At 38.3% G+C, this 22,691-nt stretch overlaps 1 pseudogene; it reads left to right on the top strand.

Annotated features, from left to right (window-relative positions):
- Window positions 1-209: 209 nt before the first annotated feature.
- Window positions 210-22,691, top strand: part of LOC149156796 (protein TRAUCO pseudogene) — a 41,329-nt pseudogene continuing 18,847 nt past the window's right edge.

Here is a 22,691-nt window from a genome sequence, read left to right on the forward strand (position 1 = left end):
TCCCGATCTACCAAACACCTAGAGAGATCAAATCCCTTGAGATGCAAACATTTTTTAAAGTGAAAAAATAAGTGAAAAGAGAAAGGGAAAGGCAATAGAAATATAAACTCTGTTGGATTGCTACGTGATTGCATACTCTAGCTCACGGATCAATAGAAATATAAACCCTGTTGGATTGCTACGTGATTGCATACTCAGCTCACGGCTCAATGGATCGTCATCGTCCGTTCTATCACAACTATGGCAGAAGTTCATACTGGAATGCAATTGAGATCTCGAACGAGGAGGAGGAAGAGGAGTATGATGAGGGGTTGGATGTATCTACAGAACAGCAGAAACATCCCCTTGATCATGATACTTCTGGGGACAGGACCAATTGCCAAGTCGGTGTTGGAGGAGAGGAAGAATTCGAATACCCAAATGAGGAAGACCATGGCCCAAGTGAACACGAAGGCATGAAAGGAGAAGAGGAGCAGAGCGATGAAAGTGAAGGCATGAAAGGAGAAGAGGAGCAGAGCGACGAAAGTGGGCATAAGGAGAACGCCTCAGAGTCACAGGCATTTAATCATCAGGTAGGGCGGCACAGAACATCAAGCAGGGCGGCACAGAAGAGGAAATTACTAGCTCCAATGGGGGGGGCAGATACTGTTATTAAAAAGCCCAAAAGGAGAAACACTAATGCCGGGACCAGATCAGCATCAGCATCCAGGAGGTCGGGTAAGAAGAACAGGGCTAATGTCAATCCCACAACAAAATATACTACTCTCATAACTCCCGCCACCAGGCTGCTTCATGATGAGGATGACAACCCAAACATGAGGATTTGTCTATCAAAGATCCACAAGGCAGAAAAGATTGAGCTGAGTAAAGATAGACTGATTGCAGGGAGTTCTAAAGGATACAGAACGGTGAGGGCTACTAGGGGTGTGGTGGAGGGGGCATGGTATTTTGAGATCAAGGTTGTTTACCTCGGTCAAACTGGGCATACCAGATTGGGATGGTCTACAGAGAAAGGAGATGTTGACGCTCCTGTGGGTTATGATGGGAATAGCTATGCCTACAGAGATGTTGATGGCACTAAAGTTCATAAGGCTATCAGAGAGCCCTATGGGAATGGACCTTACGTGGAGGGTGACGTTATTGGGTTTTATATTAATTTTCCCAATGGCAGTGAGTTTTATCATCACAGCAATGCAATAGACGAAGCACCACAGGTGGTGCCTGGTATGTTCCAGTTCCCATATCTTTGACTTATTTTCCTCTAGTCATGTTTTCTTGAATGCTTTAAATTTGTGACTTCCAACCTGGAGTGTCCATTCCATGCAGTAAATATAGACACATTTCCAGAAAAATACTTATTTTTTTATGTATGCACTCTGTTTCACAGTTCATGCACTAAATATATAGACGTAGACGGTCATTTTTTTTAATTGCGCACACTTCCAAAACCACGCTTCTATTTTTAACAATAGTTTTTAATTTTCAATATATATTTGCTTTAATTTTGTCTTCCCACCCTCCGTATGAAAACTTTAGAATTGAGGGGGAAAATATAGAACGTGCTTTGTTTCAGTGTTTTTAACTATTGTTAATTCCCTTGCCCTTTCTATATACACATTGGAAAAAATCTGTCACTTTCGATTAAAAAATGTTACCTGCATTTTGCGAAAATAAAAATAATTATAGTGTTATCTGTATTTGTTGAGTCCAAATTTACAATTCAGTATGATGTACAACGTCTTCAGTCATAAAGTTGAAATTTGGTTCAGATAGGCCAAAATAATTTTTTTTTTTAATAAATAAATAAAATAAAAATAATTATTATTATTTAAATTTAAATTTAAATAAATTTATAATACACCATGATGCAGTAACTGACTCAATGTCCAAAGCACTGGCCCACAATTATCTGTTGAATAGAATAGACAGGTATAAATCTATAATCAAACGGGTTTATCATGATGGTCCTATAATTGGAGGGATTATTGACATCACCGCTCTTGAAAAGAGGTATTGCCAACCTAGTTGTCCAATCTGTGGGGGGCCCTTGTTGTATGATGTTGTTGAAGATTTTTGTAATGTGAGGTGCAAGAATCTTTGAGCCACACTTTAGATATTCTGCTTTGAGTTCAGCTAAGTCTTTTGCTTTTCCAACACCCAACTTCTTGATACCCATCTCTACCTCCTGTACCATGAAGAGTTCAATATCAATGTTGACCAAGGGGGGAGGGTCAACCTTGAGAACCTGCTCAGAGAGTTGTCTTGCATAGTCAAACCATTTAGAAGCTGTAATATTATTTCCAATTTGTATCTTTTTCGGTTAGAGCTCCTTCCAAAATAATTTGGGATTATTTATCCCACGGAAGATTAGTTCTTCCCTCCTTGAAACCATGAAATCGGCCTTTTTCTTGCTTAATAACTGCTTGTAAGCTTTGAGCTTTATGTTATCCTTGTTTGACTCTTTTCACATTCTCCTTGCCTTTTTGCATTCCTCGTCAAACCAAGCATTAACCAGAAAGCAATTTGTTTCAGACTTCTTAATTTTTTCTCTTGTGCATTTTGCAAGTGCGCATTGAATTAAACGCGTTAATTCATGACTATGAAGGTTGTGAATTGTAATTTTCTCCTTCTCTAAGAGCCTCTCTAGCGTCATTTTGAAGGTATTACAATTTTCTGGGGTCAAAAGAATTCTGCCATGTGGCAGATTTTGTTGGACATGCTGAATTTTTTACTCTAATTGTTTCTTTCCAATCCAAGAGAAACATAAATAAATTGGCTCGTGATCTGATTTCAAGTTCCACAGTTGATCTCCAATCAAAGCTTCCTCCATTTGCTCAAAGAAACCATGCGAGCAAATTACATAATCTACCACACTTGCTCCATTGTAAGTATTGCAAGTGAAATTACGAGAATTTGCCCATCTAGTCAAGCCATTACAAATGACTAAATCAAAGGCCCCTCATAGAGTAAGCAATTGTTCCCCAAAGAGATTGCAACCCTTGTCCTCTGAAACTCTTTCCCACTGATGATTACTTTCTTCTGTAAGCCAAAAATGGTCACAATCATCTTTACAACAAAGAATGCTAGCTTGCTCACTTGCAGTCCTAGCATTGAAATCACCCACTATAAGGACTATAATTTCTTTTTAGACTGTTTCTTCCTTATTTGCTCCCATTTTAAATGAGCTATTTTTTGTTTTAAAATGCCTCGATATTGTTTGGCATTGACCCAAACCCACTTCCCAGCGTTGGCGAATGAGACAATTTTCACTTGTCCTAAATCATTTGTATCAACATGTTCTGAAATTTCTTATTTCTTTGTCATGTTTGAATGCAATTGTCGTCCAACCTGTTTCGAGAAATATGTAGATATGTAGGTCTATAAAATCAAAATGCTAAGAGTGGTTCGCACTGCAACCTACTGTTTTGCTGCTTGCTTTTGCTGCATAAAAGCTTCATTCTCTCATTGCTCCTCGCTCGTTGCTTTTGCTGCGTAAAAGCTTCATGCTTTCACACTGCTCACTCTACTATGCTCACACTACTCAGACAGCTAAATATTAGACCCAAAAAACAAAACACAACAAAACCCCCATTATTTTACCCATCTTAGAGCCACCGTTTCTTCTCGGGGCTTGATGCCAATGATCATATCAAAATTCACTGTGTGCTAAATATTCATGGAGATGCGGATGCTGGTGAATTGCTCCAATTGTTGGACGCCGCTGCAGTTGCTGACGGTGGCGAAGAAGATACGGTGCTCTGTGTGTGAAGAGATTACTAGCATTGCATAATATGCGGTCCCAAGCAATTAGGCGTGGATGGGATAAAAATTACTCAAAATATCTCTGCTTCAGATTCTTCAACACCACACTGTGCTGAGAGGCTTCGGGAGACTTTGAATTGACTCGCAAGATGATGCTAAAACCTATTTACAGAAACCGTGACAGTGTACAGTAATCCATCCTCTGGCTTGTAGGATCCCTAGGTTGCCTGATCCGTCTCCTCATTTTGCTTTCTATAAAGATGACTAAAGATTCCGAATCTGAAAGCTTGGGAGCAATGCACTGCTTTGTTACACTGCAATGTGCCAGACAGCTAGCTATATACAAGCTTGGAATCACGACATACTGTCAGTTCTTCCATACCTTTCTCCTATGCGATGAATGTTAAGATAGCGACTGCTTTGGTTTCAGTGAAATTATTTGTGCAATGACCTAGCCTGAACTGGAAGGTGATCCTCTTGTTTGTTGGCAGGAGAACGACACCACCCACACCTCCCCTTCCAAGGTTTCCTTCTGAGGTGTCATAACAGTATCCATATGTTGGTTGATGATCAGTTCTGGAATCCAATTCTGACATTTCACCTTGGGTGACCCTTTCAAGCCCGTGGTGGACTATTTTAGCCTGTAGAAATCCTGTGCTAGCTGTCTAATTATACCCTCGAATATGGCTTCATTTTGGCACAGGCATGCTTGTTAGTTTGACAACGAATTGGTAACTTTAGGTAAAATGTAAATAGACAGTTGTATACTGAATAATCAGTTATGTAACGATAGTTGGTGATATAAAACTATCAAATGCCCATGAAATAAAACGTGGAGAATCATTGTTAAATAAAAATTCCATTCAATTCAATTTTGTGTTTCAGTTTCACGTCTTGGTCATTTGTGGTTTCTTTGCTGTTTCTTTTCCTGTTTTTTTTTTTCTCCCATTCTATCTACAATTGGTATCAGAGCTCGAGGGCCGAGCGATTGGGCGTAGGCGTGAAGACCCTGCGTAAATGGGCATGACCTTCGCTGAGAAGAATGCTGAGGAAAAAAAAACGATTTGCTGCTGTAAGAACCGGCGTGACCTGCGCTGAGAAGAACGCTGAAAAAAAACGACAGACCTGCGCTGAGAAGAGTCCAAAACCTGAGCATAAGGTATCTGATGCGTGCTTCTACATGAAGAAGAGTCCAAAACCTGAGCGTAAGGCTGTATCTGCATGCTGGCCGGTGGTGCTGTATCTGATGCGTGTTAGCAATTAAGGTATCTGATGCATGCTCCTGCGTGAAGAAGAGTCCAAAACCTGAGCATAAGGCTGTATTTGCATGCTGGACGGTGGTGCTATATCTGATACGTGCTGGCTGGTGGTGCTGGGGGCGTGTGGTTGTATCTGCTGCGTGCTGGCCGGTGGTGCTGGGCGTGTGGCTGTATCTGCGTGAGACTAGTGAGGCGTGAAGGATTGTAATTGCTCTGCGTCAAGGAGTGGAGCCGAATCTTGTTGCGTGTATCAGTGTGAGGCGTTAGGAGTATAAGTCCAGAACGCCTGCGTGGAGGAAGGGTGGTCTGTAGTGGCTGCCAGAACCTCATCGTGTTCGCTGCCAGTTGCTGCCAGTAGGATCTGCGTGCTGGATCCGGATATTTTTTTTTTAAAAGGAAATTTTGTTTCGGAATTTTTTTTTTTTTGAATAAAGTGGTGAATGTGAGAAAGTCAGGAAAAAGAAGACAATTTTTTTTTTAAGGAAAGGAGAACAGAAGTTTTTTTAAAAGGGTTTTCTTTGAGTTGAATAAAAAACAAAGGTTTTTCCCTGAAAAAATTCAGCAATTTTTCTTTTAAAGATTGACGTAGGGAGAGTTAAAACTTGGAAATCCTTTGTTGGCATTGGAAATTTTTTTGGAAGAAGAAAATTGAAATATTCTTTTTTAAACCCTAGACTAAAGATTGAAAGTCTTAGAAAATGGCCAAGATGTCAAATGCAAGATTCGAGGTGGAGAAATTCACCAGAAAGAGCAATTTTTCTCTTTGGAAACTGAAGGTTAAGGATCTGCTTGTGCAACAAGGGTTGCACAAGGCATTGGATGGGGTAACTAAGAAACCTACAACCATGACTACTTCAGACTGGGAGGACTTGGATGCCTGAGCTCTCAGTACCATCCGGTTATGCCTAGCGGATGAATTTCTCTTCAACATTGTTGAAGAGACTATGGCGTCAAGATTGTGGGAAAAACTTGAAAACCTCTATATGACAAAATCATTAACCAACCGAATTTATCTGAAACGACAGTTATACAGTCTTCGAATGAAAGAAGGTTCAAACGTTGAAGAACATTTGAATGTTTTTAATACACTAATTTGTCAATTAACAGATATGGAAGTCAAAATACAGGAAGAAGATAAAGCCATAACCTTGTTGTGTTCTTTGCTTGAATCATGGGATCACTTCGTAACTTCAATCAGCTTCAGCTCTGCTGATTCTTTGAAGTTTGAATCAGTCATGGGAGCTCTTCTGTCTGAAGAAGTACGAAGGAGATCTAGAACTGAAACGGCTGCATCAGAAGCCATGATCGCTAGAGGAGGCTCAAAGGAAAGAGGAGAAAAACCAAGGGGGTCTTCCAGGTCGAAATCGAAGGGCAAGAAGTGTAAGGCAAAATGTTGGAACTGCGGTAAAGTTGGACACTTGAAGAAGGACTGTTGGAAACGAAAGGAATCCGAAAACCCGAAGAACGAAGTGAATCAGGTCGATTCAGGTATGATAGACGAAGTTTTATCTACTGAAGAATTATGTATGATAGATGAAACTTCACCTGAATGTAATGTCTCTCAGAGTTTTGATAGTTGGCTGTTAGACTCTGGTGCTTCTCATCACATGTGCCCACATAGAAATTGGTTTACCTCGTATAAAAATGTAAACAGTAGTTTTGTGTTTATGGGTAACAATGTGTCACGTCAGACTATTGGGATGGGAGATATCAGGATTAAGATGTATGATAACACAGTTAGGACATTAACTAGTGTTAGACATGTACCTGATTTGAAGAAAAAATTAATCTCTTTGGGAGTGTTGGATTCAGATGGTTATAAGTTTACAGGTCAGGATGGCGTCTTAAAAGTCTTTAAAGGAGCCCTTGTGGTTATGAAGGTAGAAAAGGTCGGAAATCTTTACAGGTTAAAAGGAAGCACTCAGGTCAGTGAAGCAGCGGTTGCGTCAGAAAAGGAAGAAGCTGGTACTCGTCTGTGGCATCAGCGTTTGGGTCATATGAGCGAGAAAAGTCTTCATATACTCATGAAACGTAAATCTCTTCCAGGTCTGAAATCCTTGAATTTAGATTTCTGTAAACATTGTGTGTATGGAAAACAGTGTAAACAGAGATTTAAAGTTGGAAACCATAATAGTAAAGATGTTTTAGACTACATTCATTCTGATCTGTGGGGGCCTTCCCCTGTTATGTCATATGGAGGTGCATTGTATTTTTTAACGTTCATTGATGATTACTCCCGTAAAGTTTGGATCTATATGATAAAAAGGAAAGCTGATGTATTAAATGTCTTTAAACAATTTAAAGTAATGGTAGAGAAAAGAACAGGCAAATCTATTAAATGTCTAACAACTAACAATGGTGGTGAGTTCACTTCTGTTGAATTTGAACAATACTGTAAGGATGAGGGAATTGTTAGACACAAAACTGTTGTTTATACTCCTCAGAAAAATGGTGTTGCTGAGCGTATGAATCAGACTCTTATGGAAAGAGCCAGAAGCATGATCAGCAATGCTAACTTGCAAAAGGAGTTGTGGGCAGAAGCAGTATCTACTACTTGTTATTTAGTTAACAGATCACCTTCAGTATCAATTGATTGTAAAATTCCTGAAGAAGTTTGGACAGGTCAGTCTTGTGACTATTCTCATTTGAGGATATTTGGTTGTGATGCTTATTCTCTTATTCCGAAAAATCAACGTTCAAAATTAGATCCAAAGTCGAAATGTTATGTCTTTGTTGGGTATGACTATGCAGTGAAAGGATATAGGTTGTGGGATCCTACATTGCGGAAGATAGTCATTAGTAGAGATGTAACATTTGATGAATCCTCTTTGTTAAAATCAAATGTTGAAAGAATTGAACAGGAACAGGTATCGCCGAGTCAACGAGTTCAGTTGGAGGCTAGATCTTTCGGTGACAGTCGAAAGGAAGGAGAGACTTCTGGAGAAAAAGGTGTTGAAGACACAAAGGAAGCCGTTGAAGCTTCTGAACCAGTGCAAGTTTCTGAACCAGTTCAGTAACCAGTCGCTCTGAGAAGGTCTACAAGGGAAAGGAAAACTCCAAAAAGGTATGAAGATTCTACTTCATTGTTGCTTTGGTTACTGAAGATGGGGAACCTTCTTGTTATCAAGAAGCAGTAGATGATATAGATAGCGAGAAATGGAAAATGGCTTTGGAAGAAGAAATGGACTCCTTAGCCAAGAACAATACCTGGGATCTTGTAGAGCTTCCTGAAGGGAGAAGTGTTGTTGGATGTAAATGGGTCTTCAAGCTGAAACAGAAAGTTGATGGTAGTATTGAAAGGTATAAGGCGCAACTGGTAGCAAAAGGGTATTCTCAGGTTGAAGGTATAGACTTTCATGAGATTTTTTCTCCAGTTGTAAACTTGTTTCTATACGTACTGTGTTGGCACTAACTGCGTTGCTTAATCTTGAGTTAGAGCAGTTAGATGTTAAAACAGCTTTTCTACATGGTGATTTGAATGAAGAGATATATATGGAACAACCAGAAGGTTTTGTATGAGGTCGCAGCAGAAGATTAGTTTGCAAGCTCAGGAAATCATTGTATGGTCTGAGGCAGTCTCCCAGACAATGGTACAAGAAGTTTGATTCCTTCATGGTGAGCCAGAACTTTATAAGAAGTGAGTATGATCATTGTGTGTACTTCAAAAGTTTCAATGACATATTCATTATCTTAGCTTCGTATGTTGACGATATGCTTATTGCAAGCAAAAGCATGGAAGAGATCAACAGGTTAAAGGCTCAACTCTCTATGACGTTTGATATGAAGGATCTTGGAGCAGCAAAACATATCTTGGGCATGGAGATACACAGGGACAGGAAAAATGGTAAGCTTTGGTTGTCACAGCAGAAGTATGTGGAGAAGGTACTTGAAAAGTTCTCTATGAATAATGCGAAACCTGTTAATGTTCCTTTAGCTTCCCATTTTAAGCTTTCTTCGGTTTTGAGTCCTAGAGCTGATGAAGAAAAGCAGTATATGTCTCATGTACCATATGAAAACGCTGTAGGCAACTTAATGTATGCAATGGTATCTACAAGACCTGACATTTCACATGCAGTTGGAGTTGTCAGCAGGTTCATGGAAAATCCAGGTAAAGAACATTGGCAAGCAGTGAAATGGGTGCTTCGATATCTAAGAGGCACAAGTGACCATTGCATCGTCTTTAATGGTAGTGAAGGATCAGTTTGCGGATATGTAGATGTTGACTATGCAGGTGATTTGGACAAAAGAAGATCTACTACAGGTTATGTCTTTACTCTTGCAGGTGGACCAATTAGTTGGATGTCAAAGCTTCAAGAAACAGTTGCATTGTCCACTACCGAAGCTGAATATATAGCTGCTTCAGATGCCAGTAAAGAAGCAATCTGGTTAAAGGGTCTGCTCGATGAGATTGGAAGGACGCAAGAGAAAGTGAATGTACTTTGTGACAGTCAAAGCGCTATTCACTTGGCTACAAACCCTACCTATCACAACAGAACCAAGCACATTGATGTAAGGTATCATTTTTTGAGACATGTGATCGATGGCGGAAAAGTAGCTCTTAAAAAGGTCCATACGTGAGAAAATTGTACAGACATATTCACAAAGCCAGTTACAGTAGAGAAGTTGCGGTGGTGTTTAGCTTCTCTTGGCTTGCAGGAAAGATGATGAATGGGAAAATTGTTGTCAAGGTGGAGTTTGTTAGTTTGACAACGAATTGGTAACTTTAGGTAAAATGTAAATAGACAGTTGTATACCGAATAATCAGTTATGTAACGATAGTTGGTGATATAAAACTATCAAATTCCCATGAAATAAAACACGGAGAATCATTGTTAAATAAAAATTCCATTCAATTCAGTTTTGTGTTTCAGTTTCACGTCTTGGTCATTTGTGGTTTCTTTGCTGTTTCTTTCCCTGTTTTTTTTTTCTCCCATTCTATCTACAATGCTTGCTATGTATACAAGAAAGGAAATTGGACGTGTTATTCATCTTTCTGTTTCTTAAACCATACCTTTAATATATTTTCTAGGCTCTCCCCTTTCCCATCACATATGCCCACTTTCATGCACTTGACATACTACTGCAGCTCATTAGAGAAATGGCAGTGCACATCTAATTATAGCCTCGAATATGGCTTCATTTTGGCACAGGCATGGTTGCTATGTATACAAAAAAAGGAAATGGGATGTGCTACTCATCTTTCTATTTCTTAAACCATAACTTTAATGCATTTTCTAGGCTCTACCCTTTCCAATCACATGTGCCCACTTTCATGCACTTGACATACTACCGCATATCATTGGAGACATGGCAGTGCACAAAGATGTGTGAGACAAATTTTGAGTTTTCATTGCAAGGGAAACATTTTCTGGAACCCTCTCATCCCCTTCTTTGCAGATTATCACATGACAATATTTTATTCTCCAAGGCAAGCCACATTTAGGTGTAAGCCACATATAGGAGTAAGTTTTACGCTGGACTTTGGGTCTTCCGTAGCCTCTTCCAAGCCCATTTTTACATCTGGACTTCGTGTTTTAGAAATGATTCTTTGTAACTTAAATAGATGGTTGACTGACCTGTCTGAGGGTGGGTGACCCATTTTAGAATATCTTATTCATCTTGTAAGATAATTGAAGCCTTGAAAAGTTGTTCTTTGTGAAAGTTCCATTCCTGTAGTAGTGGTCCATCAAGCTATAATTCTTCCCACTTTGCTTATCGCACAAACCATCTGTCTAAGTGTTCTGAGTGGGAGACATCACAAGTAGTTTCAGATTTGTTGGGTGTTGATTAGTAAGCAAACTAACTGAGCTTTCAAAGCTTGGCTCAATGCCTCCCAATGCATTGGCATCCACTATAACACGTACTCTGTCTCCCACCTGCCCATAGAAGATCAGGATAAAATTGGCAAGGGCCTGGGAAACCAAAAATTCCTAAAAATCTAGAAAACATTGCCAAAGATAGCAAACATTGACAAAATCAAGACACCACCAACATACCAACATACCAGTGGAAATCGGCAAACATTGGCAAAATTAAGATAGTGATTTCATAATCTTTTATGATAAAATTGAATATTTACAACACTATTTTCAACTGTATCAAATTATCCCACTAAAGTTTTCCACATCATGTAACCCGTTTTCTTCTGGCAGGATATCCTATTGATCAACTTAATATGATGAATATACTTCCCAAATAGTGTATGTTTTGAAAGGCATTGATCAGTGATGATTCTCCAAACCCCTTTTGCAGCTAGAGCCCATGAGATGAAAATGAAACTTTTTCAAACCCTACTCACCGACAAACTTGGGATTGAAGATTTTTTTCCCACTAAACTACTAGAATTCCTGGAGATTCGGTGTTGCTAGACCAAAGGCATCTGAATGTGAGTTCTCCGTGATCATTTTTTGGTTAAGGGGTTATGGCATCCACTACACGGGGTTAGCCTCAAAAACACTTTTCAATAATACCAAAGAGATTCTTCTCTATATTCTCTGTCAATCACTTCCAACCTGCTATTCTGGAATCATTAGTCTTAATGTGGAAGCCCAAATACTGAAAAAATAATTTAAAAGTAGCAGTGGCAAAAGAGAGAATTTTTTCAATCATCTGTCTTTGGGTTTGAGAGACCATAGGAAATGAGATTGTAGAATTTTGTTGGAAATACTGAGAGGGGGTGAATTAATAATTTTTTCAATTGTTTTATTATGCTAGTTAAGATTTTTATAACAAGTTAAACCAGAACACAAGAAAGTGAACAATTTTTTATTATTATTGATGAATATAGTGAGGATTCCAATCCTCTAAAACAAATCACAAGCTCCAACATGTACAACAAAATCTCTGACTCCTTCAATGCTCCAACCTTGAACAAATCCAAGCGCCAACATGGTCAAAATGAAGACTCCATTCCTCTCAACAAATCCAAGCACCAGCTTGGTCAAAATAAGGACTCCAATCCTCCTAGGCTCCAACCTTTCCCAAATAGACTTCAAAACTTCTGCAAGGTGTCTCCAAAATAAGTTTCAAATATACATCAAAATAGACCTACAAGACCTACTCCAAGGATGCTTCAAATCATGTGCCCTCTGGTTTTGGACATGGTCGTCTGACTATGTGGGAGGAGACTCCCAATAGACCACGAAAAAAGAAATTAAAAATTTCTTGTGGCAAGAGCGAGAGGAATGTGAAATTTTATCTATTGCATCTATTGGAAATTATTCTTCTAACTCAAATATTAATTATGCAGTTTATCTGCTACGACAAATAACGAATAAAATCACACCTGCAACTTTCACCACAAAAATACTACGGAAAATAAAATACTGGAAACTGAGAAATTCTAGCACACACAATAAATTTGACGCAATTATTTTTGTTAAGCAAAATCTTTCGGTAGAAATCACATAAGAGAAATTTTTGGCGGACGTGTTTCGAACCAACAAGTGTGGTTCATCATCAAGACCAGATGAAGAGGCATACCATAGCAAAGGCTTAAATAGAGAGCAATGTAGAGACATAATTTCAAGTAACGACTATATTTGAACAATAATATTTAAATTATGATATTAATAAAATTAATATATTAAAAACAAATATTATTCACTAACGGCTATATTAAACGGCTAGTTTTTGAAAAAATATTTAAATAATGATATTATTTCATTAATTTATTAAAAATATTAATAAGTAACGGCTATATTAAACAGCTAGTTTTTGAAAAAAAAAATATTTATTAAAATCAAATATTACTAGTTTTCGAAAAATAATATTTAAATAATAATATTAGTTTATTAATTTATTAAAAATATTGATATGTAACGGATTGTTTTTGAAAAATAATATTTAAATTGTGATATTAGTTTATTACTTTATCAAAAACAAATAATAATAAGCAACCGCTATATTAAACAACTAGTTTTTGAGAAAAATATTTCATTTGCTTCTTTAGTCATTGACATAATATAATAAATTGTGCTTAAAGTTCTAATTGCTAATTTAATCATATAAGTGGAATGGTACTTGTTATGGGTGAATTTTAATACATTTCACTTTTGAACCCTCTCACCCTAAGTGTTAATCTCATTGAAGCATTTGTTTAAATCTCATTCCTAATTTGCCCCTTAGATTTAGTATTGCATTTTCTAAAATTTACCTCCAAGCATAAGCTTGGTTGATAGACATTTAGGACACTTCCCTAACTCTTATTCAATTTAATAAATTTGAGTCTTGAACAAAGGTTAAAACATGTGACCTCTCATTCTCTTGTGACTAAGCCCTTGTAGGAATGAAGGCACGTGGGTGGTCTTGAAGTCTAGGTGGGTATCGTTATTGAAGGAGAAGTGCTTCTTCTTCCTAGCCTTCTTGCAATTCACCACATCCTTTACCAAGTTTTGAGAAATTGAGGGGAAGTTACACTATAGATTAGGCATATGATAAAATTTATCAAGAACATTTTGCATCACACACACATAACATTGTTTCATTTTACAATTGGTTATTGTATGAGTTGAGTTGTAAGCATTTCATTGACTTGCAAGTATATTGCATTTCATTGGTCTTCTACTAGTTATTTAAATTATATGCTCATTGTTCTTTGATATCATTCTATCTCATTGGAGCATCTCTCTTAAAACTACATGTATATGTTTTATTTATCTTGCAATTCTTTCTATTGCTCATATTTCAATATTGTACTTAATGTCTTGTGATATCATTTCACTAATGCTTGTCTTGTAGCATTGTTATTCTCGTAACTTGAAAGATCATCTCATTTGCAAGTATAACAATTTATATTTGAGCATTATCTAAAGGCACTAGTCTCTCATATTTTATCTTGTTGGATGTCTTGTTGATTTCATTAAATCTATATTATTGTTATTTACATGCTCATAAACATTCATACTTGCAAAAATTAATCTCTAATTTATAATCAAGTTACATTGAATGGTAATTGCCTTGCCCTTTATCTCCTAGAACTTGTTATTTCAAACAAATCTTCCTTTAGATATCTTTCTTAGGGAATGTTGACCACTGGAGTGGCATCTGAAGATTTTTTGTAGACTCCATGCCCAAGGATGTATCAGAGGCTTCATGTACCATCAAATTTCACTGTCATCAGATTTTTTCAACTATACTTCTTCTCATCTTTTTATGTTGTACTCAAATCCCACAAGCCCTGCGGATACAATGTAGAAGTGATGCTATTATGATGAGTTGAGTCATGTAAAAGACCTAGGTAACTTGGGACCTTGTCATCGAGTGAGTTTACTCTGGGAGGTTTTTTTCACTTGGTTAATTATTAGGTCCTTACGAGGATTTAATAATTAATTGAGTTTTTCCCTCCAAGCATAACCCCAAAGCCAGAGTACGGCTTGATGACAAGGCCTTGGGTGAGTCTTAGTGTATAGTCATTGTATATTACCATACTAGGTCACTTATAAAATTTCGTGGAATTCGATTAGGTTTAGGAGTCATTTTAAAAAAATTTAAAATTTTCCGCAGGGGGGGAACTTGAATAAAATCTGAATGTAATATGTAATAAGTGATGTCTAGAGAAGTTGTATGGGGTATGTGTGCTCAAAATTACACCTCTCACCCTCAAGTTTCTACTACGACACACTTTGAGGGGTAAAAAATAAGTTATAGACTCTCAAAATCCATTTTTCCTAAGTTTTATAAAAAATGTGGCAATAAATTAGCCCAACAATTAAATAAATGGAGAAAAATAAATATCCACACATGCTCAAATGATGTAGAAATGAGGTGAAAGTTAATCTAAGGGTCAAAGTTGAGTTACCAATTGATGTAGACTCAACATAAGCCACAAATCAAACAAATCAAATTTTTTGTGGAGAAGACTATGAGTTATAGTGACAAGATCCACAATTTGAAGTTAACTCGAGCTTCAAGGAGATATCATGAGTTGACTTGAGATTGGATTAGAGTTTACTTGAGTGAGGTGGAGAGTGGTATCTTACCACTCCACTTCACTCTCCCACATGTCCTCTCATCTAATTCGAGCTCCCTCATCAGGGATTGCGTGGACCTCTAAGAGAGAAATCGAGTTGTCACTTGCGAAATTTGAATTTGCATGAAAGAGCCTTGCGATTGTCACTTATTTGTCTTGTGATTGACTCCCAAACTTCTAAATAATAGAGCTATGAGCTTTCACCATGCATCCATTGTTATGAGTTGTTGTGCTTAGGAAATCTCTGTTCTTATGTACACTTGTTCTCAATTGCAATATCGTGTTCATTCATGAGTTGTTGTTCCATTGGAGTATGATGATTGATTAACTATTGGTATAATTCCTTTTGCTCATGCTTTGATTTATGTTATTTTCATATACTCTTGTAGATTTGTTAATGTAAAGCTATCTTGCATTGACAATTGATTTAGGAGTATGCTCTAGGTGTAGAAATCTCAAGCTATTTTCCAATAAATTTCTAGAGTTTTCTTATCATTTCTTATTTGTTAGATCTATATGGGACTAATGTTTGATTGAAATTTTGTAGGGATAATTTTGTTGGATCAAATATCAAGCGTGGGGGAAGTCTTCGGAGAGACCAACCCACTCTTGACACATTATCCAAGGAACTCTCATTGGTTCTTTGAATTCCATAGTTTATCTTACGAAGTGATTTTGCAAGGATTTTCTTTGACATAGCTTGTATGTATTTTTCTGGCATTGGGTTTTTCCGAGGACGTTTGTCCAAAAAATACTTTCACTTGTATGGATTTTTCTCTATTGTTTTTTTCTTGTTTGCGCAAATTAATTAATTAAGTGAAGGTTGCAGTTGTATTAGCTTCGATATTTTCTGTAGGAAGCAGTAAATATTTTGTTTCAGAATTAAGAAATAGGAGAAGTTTTATCAATTGCCGCAGTAGTTGATTTGAGTGGGATTCTCGAATTTTCACATGGTATTGGAGCTAGTGTAGGTAAAGAAATAAGAACAGTGCCAGAGAACCCAATGTTGAGCAGAAGAGGGAGATCGAAAAAACTATAGGAGACAGCAGTTCAAAACCCCAAAGGGTTTGTGCAGTTCTAGTCAGAGGGTTGAATTTCGAGACAGTCTCTCTTTGAGTGAGCCGACAGAGAGAAGGGCTTCCCTATCGAAACCTTGTCATGGCAGAGGGAGCAACGCTAAAGCCTCAGCGTGAGGTGCTGGTAGGACGCAGTTTTTTTGCAGACAATTTTGCTAGGTAGAAAAACATTAGAAGAGAAGGAAGGAGCACGATTGAGGGAACTTTTCCTCAGTAAGACTTCTCACCAAGAAGTTTGTTTTCTTATTGGCTGAGCAGTAGCAGTAAGAACCAGACAGGAGATTTTTGACATTTGTGGTAGAGATGGAAACCAGTGGATTGAGGGAGTAGGATAGGTTGGACAGAGCATCCAACTATGTCATTTGGAAGGCAAGGATGTCATTCATTCTAGATGAGCATGCCCTCAAGACATATGTCGACAGTGTGGTGGTTGTGCCTGTAGATGCAGATCCGTTGAAGAATACAAGGCTGAAATGGCGAAGGCAAAGCGAATGATCGTCGACCGAATGAAGGATCATGTTGTCTATCACATCGCTAGCAGAGGGACTACTAAGGAGATTTGGGATGCATTGGCTACGTTGTATCAGGGATCTTCCGAGCAGTGGAAGATGTACCTTGAGAAAAAACTGAGATTTGTTCAGATGCAGAAGAGGGAGCGTGTGGATACATTCCTCACGAAGCTTTAGGAGACCGGTGATGAGTTATCTGCTATGGGGTCAATACCTCAAGACTCAAAGTTGGTTAGACTGGCCCTCAATTCTGTCTCAGATGAGTGGCAAGTCTTTGTCCAGAGTATCCTGGGCAGGGTGACTTTGTCGAATTGGGATGAGATGTGGGTAGCTCTCAAGTAAGAGGAGATGAGGAGAGACTTGGTCAAGTGTAAGCTTGACAGAAGCAGCAGTAGTGGGTCAAAGCCCAAGGAGGAGGAGGATAATGCAACCCTTGCATCGAAGGAACAACACGAACAACAAAGATGTAAGAAGGATGTCTCGAAGATAAAGTGTTTCAGGTGTCGTGAGATGGGTCACTATGCAACTTAATGTCCTCTCAGGAAGAAGGACAAAGATGAAAGAAGAGAAGCATGATCTGAAGGCTGTGCTTGTGAAGATCGAGGAAGAGGAGTTCACCATGACAGTCGAGATACCTATAGGAGGGAGGTGGGCTGATTTGGAGTTGTAGTTTGAAGGAGCTACAGATGGGCAGGATCCTTGAGGAGCCCACCTCTTGGATCAATACCTTGCTACGGGAGCCTATATCATAAGTAGTAAGATGGACTAGTGTCAGATGGTGCTGAGGAGTGTCAAAGAGACAGTTGCAGTGGCTAGGAGCAGCAGAGGCTGAATAACGCAGAGCAGAGTTGGCAACAGTGCAGAGGTCAGCATGAGTGCAGAATATTCAGAGGGTCAACGCAGAGACTAGCAGCAGTCAAGTTCCAACATTCACATGGTATCATACTGAACACAGTTAGTTCAGTAATTTGGGATGTTTTTCCGTTGTTGGTGGAGTAACAACAACAATTTACAGTGTGGTGGCAGTGCCAGCAGCAACGTGGATGCATAAATTCAAAGGGAGTTGTAGTACGTATGTAGTGTTGACAGTGGCAGGGTCAACAAGTCACCAAGTCATGTTATTATTGCACCTTATGACTATTCGAACCCCCTTATGGATTGTATAAATAGATGAGAGGCTCATTCATTCATCTCATCATCACTTGGATTGGATGAGTACCTCTTGAGAAATTTTCACACTTGCTTTCTTGGACGAATTTTTTGGAGATTCTTGATGCACTATGATGTTTGAATTTTCACTATTGTCTTTGGAGCTTCTTTCTAATGCGAAGTTGATGAATGGATATAATATCTCTCTCTCTTGTAAGTAAAATTTAATGTTATTCTTGTTGTCTTATTTGTCTGATGGTATTGTTATCATTGTTCTTGTATGGGCATAAATAATGTGAAATTCCTCTTCAAAACTTGAATAAATGATTTAATGCATCTGTTTCTCTTTGAGGGAGTTGGTGAATGTTTCTAGAGGAACCTCATAGGTTAAAAGACCTCGAAACTTCATCTCCTTTTCAATTGTGAAGTATAAATCCCTAATAACCTAGTTGTTGCACTTAGAAAGGCTAGTGAAGGTCAATTAGGGCTCCTTAGCTTAAGAAAATCTTTTATCTTGTTGTATCTTGACTCCATTAAGCTCAAGAAGCAAGGCACTGATCCTGGCATCACTTTGGTGGTCAAAATAACCTCTCTTTTCTTCATCTCTTCCAATTCTAGGCCTAGCCCTAGAAGGTATCCTAGGGCATCAAGCGAAATATTTTGTAGCCATCCAAAGTCCTTGAAAATCAATCTAGAATTGTGTTCGGGTCTTCGCAAGGGGTCCTCCAATTTTGAGCTCAATCTGAAGGTGAAATACCAAGATATTGCACGCCCTAGCTTGAAGACCGTTCTCCTTTGTTAAAATTGATAACTAGGGCCAAATTCGACCTTGGGACAACTCACTTGATGGATATGATGATTGCATTGGATTCCTATTTTCGAGAGGTCCAAGATTGATATACACATCATCTCATTTAGACATGCAAAAGTGTGATTTTGAATTTATGCCCACCCACGTCAAAATTGTTCAAGTCCGTCTCATTGTCATGTAGGCTCAAGAAGCCCAATGGTTGTCTCTTCACCCACAACGAATTGTATAAATACAAGAGACCTCACTGCTCATTTCGCACATTCATCACTCAACACATTCCTCTCTTTCTTGATCTAATTGGTTTGTACAAAATTGGGCAGCGTGTCTCTCTCACACGTGTGGCAAGGAGGACAGATTTTCTTAGCAGAAATTGCAAGCCAAATTTCAGACCTAAGGGTTGGTTGTTGTTTGACCAGAGAAAAATTACAACATTTTTCTCTCTCCTTTGACCGAGTTGTTTTGGGCTGAAATTGACCTCCTGATCCAGACAAGTTTGACCAAGGAAGACCAAGTTGCTTTGAGGAAGATTTTTTGTTGTTTTGACCAACGTTGACTTTTTGGTTAGGGCTGAAGTTTGATTGCAGTTGACTGCATAAATTTACAGGGTTGTTTTGACTTTGTATTGGGCAAGTCAATTTGACTTTTGTAGTCTCTCTCTCTGCTAAACTTTTGATTTAATAATAAGAAGAATTGATCAAAGGGTTTTCGCCACATTGGGGTTTTTCCCTGGCATCCGCCAAATCTGGTGTCCTCTTGTCTTCTGCATTTTGTTTCATGTTCTATCTTCTTTTACTATCAATGTCATTATTGTGATTGCTATTGGAAATTGGAAATTTTTATTGGGCTACTAAGGAACATTGAAGTAAATTGTGCTAAGCATAGAACATACCATTGTTATTTAAAATTAACATTCTCCTTAGGTCCCCTTGGGTTAGTGTCTTCATTTGGATCAATGTACCTAAATTTCAAGAAAAAATCTCTCCTTTGATCCTATTCTTCTCCCTAACCTGGTCAAGTCCATCTATTGTTGATCAACTTCATACCCTTGACCTAGTTTGGGTCCACTTGGTTTCTTTGTGGTCCCACAACTTTGTGGCTCAAATTCCACAAAGATTACATAGAAGTCATTTCTCCTTTGGGATCCTTAAGTCTAGGATACCTCTTGTTAAGAGATATTCTCGAAACCTAGGCTTAGGTTTCCCCTCAGCCCTTCCTAGAGAGCCAATCACATTGCTTACAAAGAAAGTAAACCAATTATCTGAGCCTCTCTTGTGAATAGGCTTTAGGAATCTCTCCTCATCCCATCATTGATCTATCCATCCTTGTGATTCCTTTCATACCGGGTATCCTCCCATCGGTGAAGGGTTGTAAAGAGCAGGGAGCTTCAGCTAAAGTGACAGTGGGCTATTGTTCCATTGTTGCTACTTGACCTAGTAGTTTCTCTATAAGATCCCCTCCTAGGACCCCTGCTAGTTTGAGCGGTAACAGATCTCTCCACTGAGTTAGCATGACGCAAGTTGATTTGACCTTAAACCATGACGGAATCGCAGGGGGCAGGGGGGACGGTCCGCTATTTACAAGTGAATGTCACGTACCTCAAGAGTTGTTTCGAGAAAACCATGAATTGCAGACACCCCCCCCCCCCCCAATTAAACTCTGAATGATCAAAGCACTTTATTCAACCTTTAATCAACAAACTTTATAATAGCACTATATTTCAAAATGATTTATAATAGTGATTTAAACTAAGTTGCAGGAAATGTTGCCCAGGGGTCCGTTTCCAGCCCGCAACGAAACGGAAATGAGGAAACTCATAGCATACGGCCTCAAAACTCTTTTTAGGCCGTACTGGCATGTTTCACGCTGAGGAAACGTGGCTAGTACGGCAGAGTTTCCACTTAAAACTTGACCTTTTTTGTTTTGTTTTGTTTTGTTTTTGTTGTTTTTGTTTTTGTTTTTGTTTTTTATTTTTTTTGTTTTGTTTTTGTTTTGTTTTTTTGTTTGTTTTTTGTTTTTTGTTTTGTTTTGTTTTTTGTTTGTTTTTTGTTTGCTTTTTGTTTGTTTTTTGTTTTTTGTTTTGTTTTTCTTTGTTTATTTGTTTTGGTTTGTGTGTTTTGTTTTTTTTTCTTCGCTTCTAATTTTTTTTGGGCGACTAAAATATCTTCTAGATGCCTCTCTCAAGTAATAAAAAAGACTCTCGCCTCGTTCTCTCATCACACAATTAAGCAAGTTGTTTCTCTTGGAGACAGACGATTTTAGCAAAGGAGAAGAGAGGAAGAGAGAAATGGTTTCAGCTAGGGTGTTTTCAACAGTGAGCAAAGGAGATTTTAGCAATAGATTTGGAGTGCAGAGTTTCTGCCTACGACATTCTTGGCTTTTGGCTCAGCTACAACCATATTTCTCTTGTCTTTTTTGGCATTTTCGGGTAGCTTCAACTACAGAAAATTAATTTGGATAAGAAGCATTCATTTTCTTAGTTTTTTCCTACCATTTCTTCAATTTTTCGAGGGTTTATGTTGCCAAAAATATGAAAAACGTTTTTTCTTTACAAAATTTTATTTTATTTTTTATTTATTTATTAATTTAAATTTGTTTTTTGTAGAAATGGCTTCCAACCAAAGTGCAGTTGCAAGTTCAAGCCCCAGGTCCAGCCCAAGCGTTGAATATTATCCTCTTTGGAGGCATGTTTAGAAGCTTAAAAAATGTGGAGGTGGTGGCTTATGGGAATGGCAATGTAATCTTTGCAATAATTTGTACAAGGGCTCCTACCCAAGAGTGAAGGCACACCTTTTGCATGGAGGAGGACAGGGGATTGTAGGTTGCATAAAAAAAACAGACCCATTAGCAAGGAGGGAATATCAAAGAGAGCAAGATGAGGCAGATGGAATTAAGAGAAGGCATGATGAGCTTAGTCAAGCTACTCCTCAAGCTCCATCTAACATTGAGCCAAGGATTGTAGTTGAAGCAAGGAAGAGGAGAGCCAATGCCACTCAAAAACATGAACAACAAGCATCTAAAAATACCAAAGGGGCATCCCCCTCAATACAGGATAGCAGAATTACTAAATTGGTGAATGTGGAAGCAAGAGAAAAAATTGGTTCCAGAGTGGCTAGGTGCATTTATGCATGTGGGATCCCATTCAATGTTGTTCGCTCTCTTTATTGGCAAGATGTGATAAGGGAAATTAACAAAGCTCCTCAAGGGTACAAGGGGCCCAAGTATGAGAAAGTTAGAACTCAGCTTCTCAAAAATGAGAAGGAGCTTGTGGAGGATATCTTATCGCCAATTCATTCTTCTTGGAGTAGCTCTAGGGTTACCATAGTCTCAGATGGATGGAAAGATACAAGGCGCAGACCATTGATAAATATCATTGCCACTTCCCCCAAAGGAACAATGTTTCTAAAGGTGAAAGACTACTCAGGAGAGCTAAAAGATGTACAGTTCTTTGTTGATGTTATTATAAAATCTATTGAACAAATAGTACCTAAAAAGATGGTGCAAGTTATCACAGATAATGCACCAGTTTGCAAAGTTGCAAGTTTAATTATTGAGGGGAGGTTTGACCACATCTTTTGGACATCTTTCATTGTCCATAATCTGAATCTAATCTTAGAGGAGATCAAAACAAAGTTCCATGGATAAAGGAAATCACAGGGGAAGCAAAGGAGATTGTTAAATTCATCACCAACCACCACCAATCTCAGGCAATATTTCGAGAGTACTCCAAATTGGAGTTGTTAAAAGTTGTTGAGATAGGATATGCCTCAAACTTCCTGATGTTGCGCCTCCTTGTTGAGGTTAAGCATGCATTAGTTTCTATGGTGGTGAGTCAACTTTGGGTTGAGTGGAGACAAGCATATCCAGGGCAGGGATATATGGTGCGTAGATTGTGCCCTGGTGAGGATTGGTGGAGAAAGATAGATTTATTGCTAAAGTTCACAACCCCTACATTTGAACTTCTTCGGAATGCAGACATTGACCAACCTTTCTTAGGAGAGGTATATGGTGGAATGGATTCCATGGTTGAGAAAACTATGAAAATCATTTCACAAGAGTCTCCACAACTTTTGTTTGTTGATGATCATTTTGCTGATTTAGTCAAGAAAATCATTGTTGATAGGTGGAACAATTTCAACACTCCATTGCACACTTTAG

The sequence above is a fragment of the Pinus tabuliformis genome, chromosome 9 (assembly GCF_031772625.1).
Source record: "Pinus tabuliformis cultivar Carrire ecotype Pingquan chromosome 9, CPIR1, whole genome shotgun sequence".
NCBI lineage: Eukaryota > Viridiplantae > Streptophyta > Pinopsida > Pinales > Pinaceae > Pinus > Pinus tabuliformis.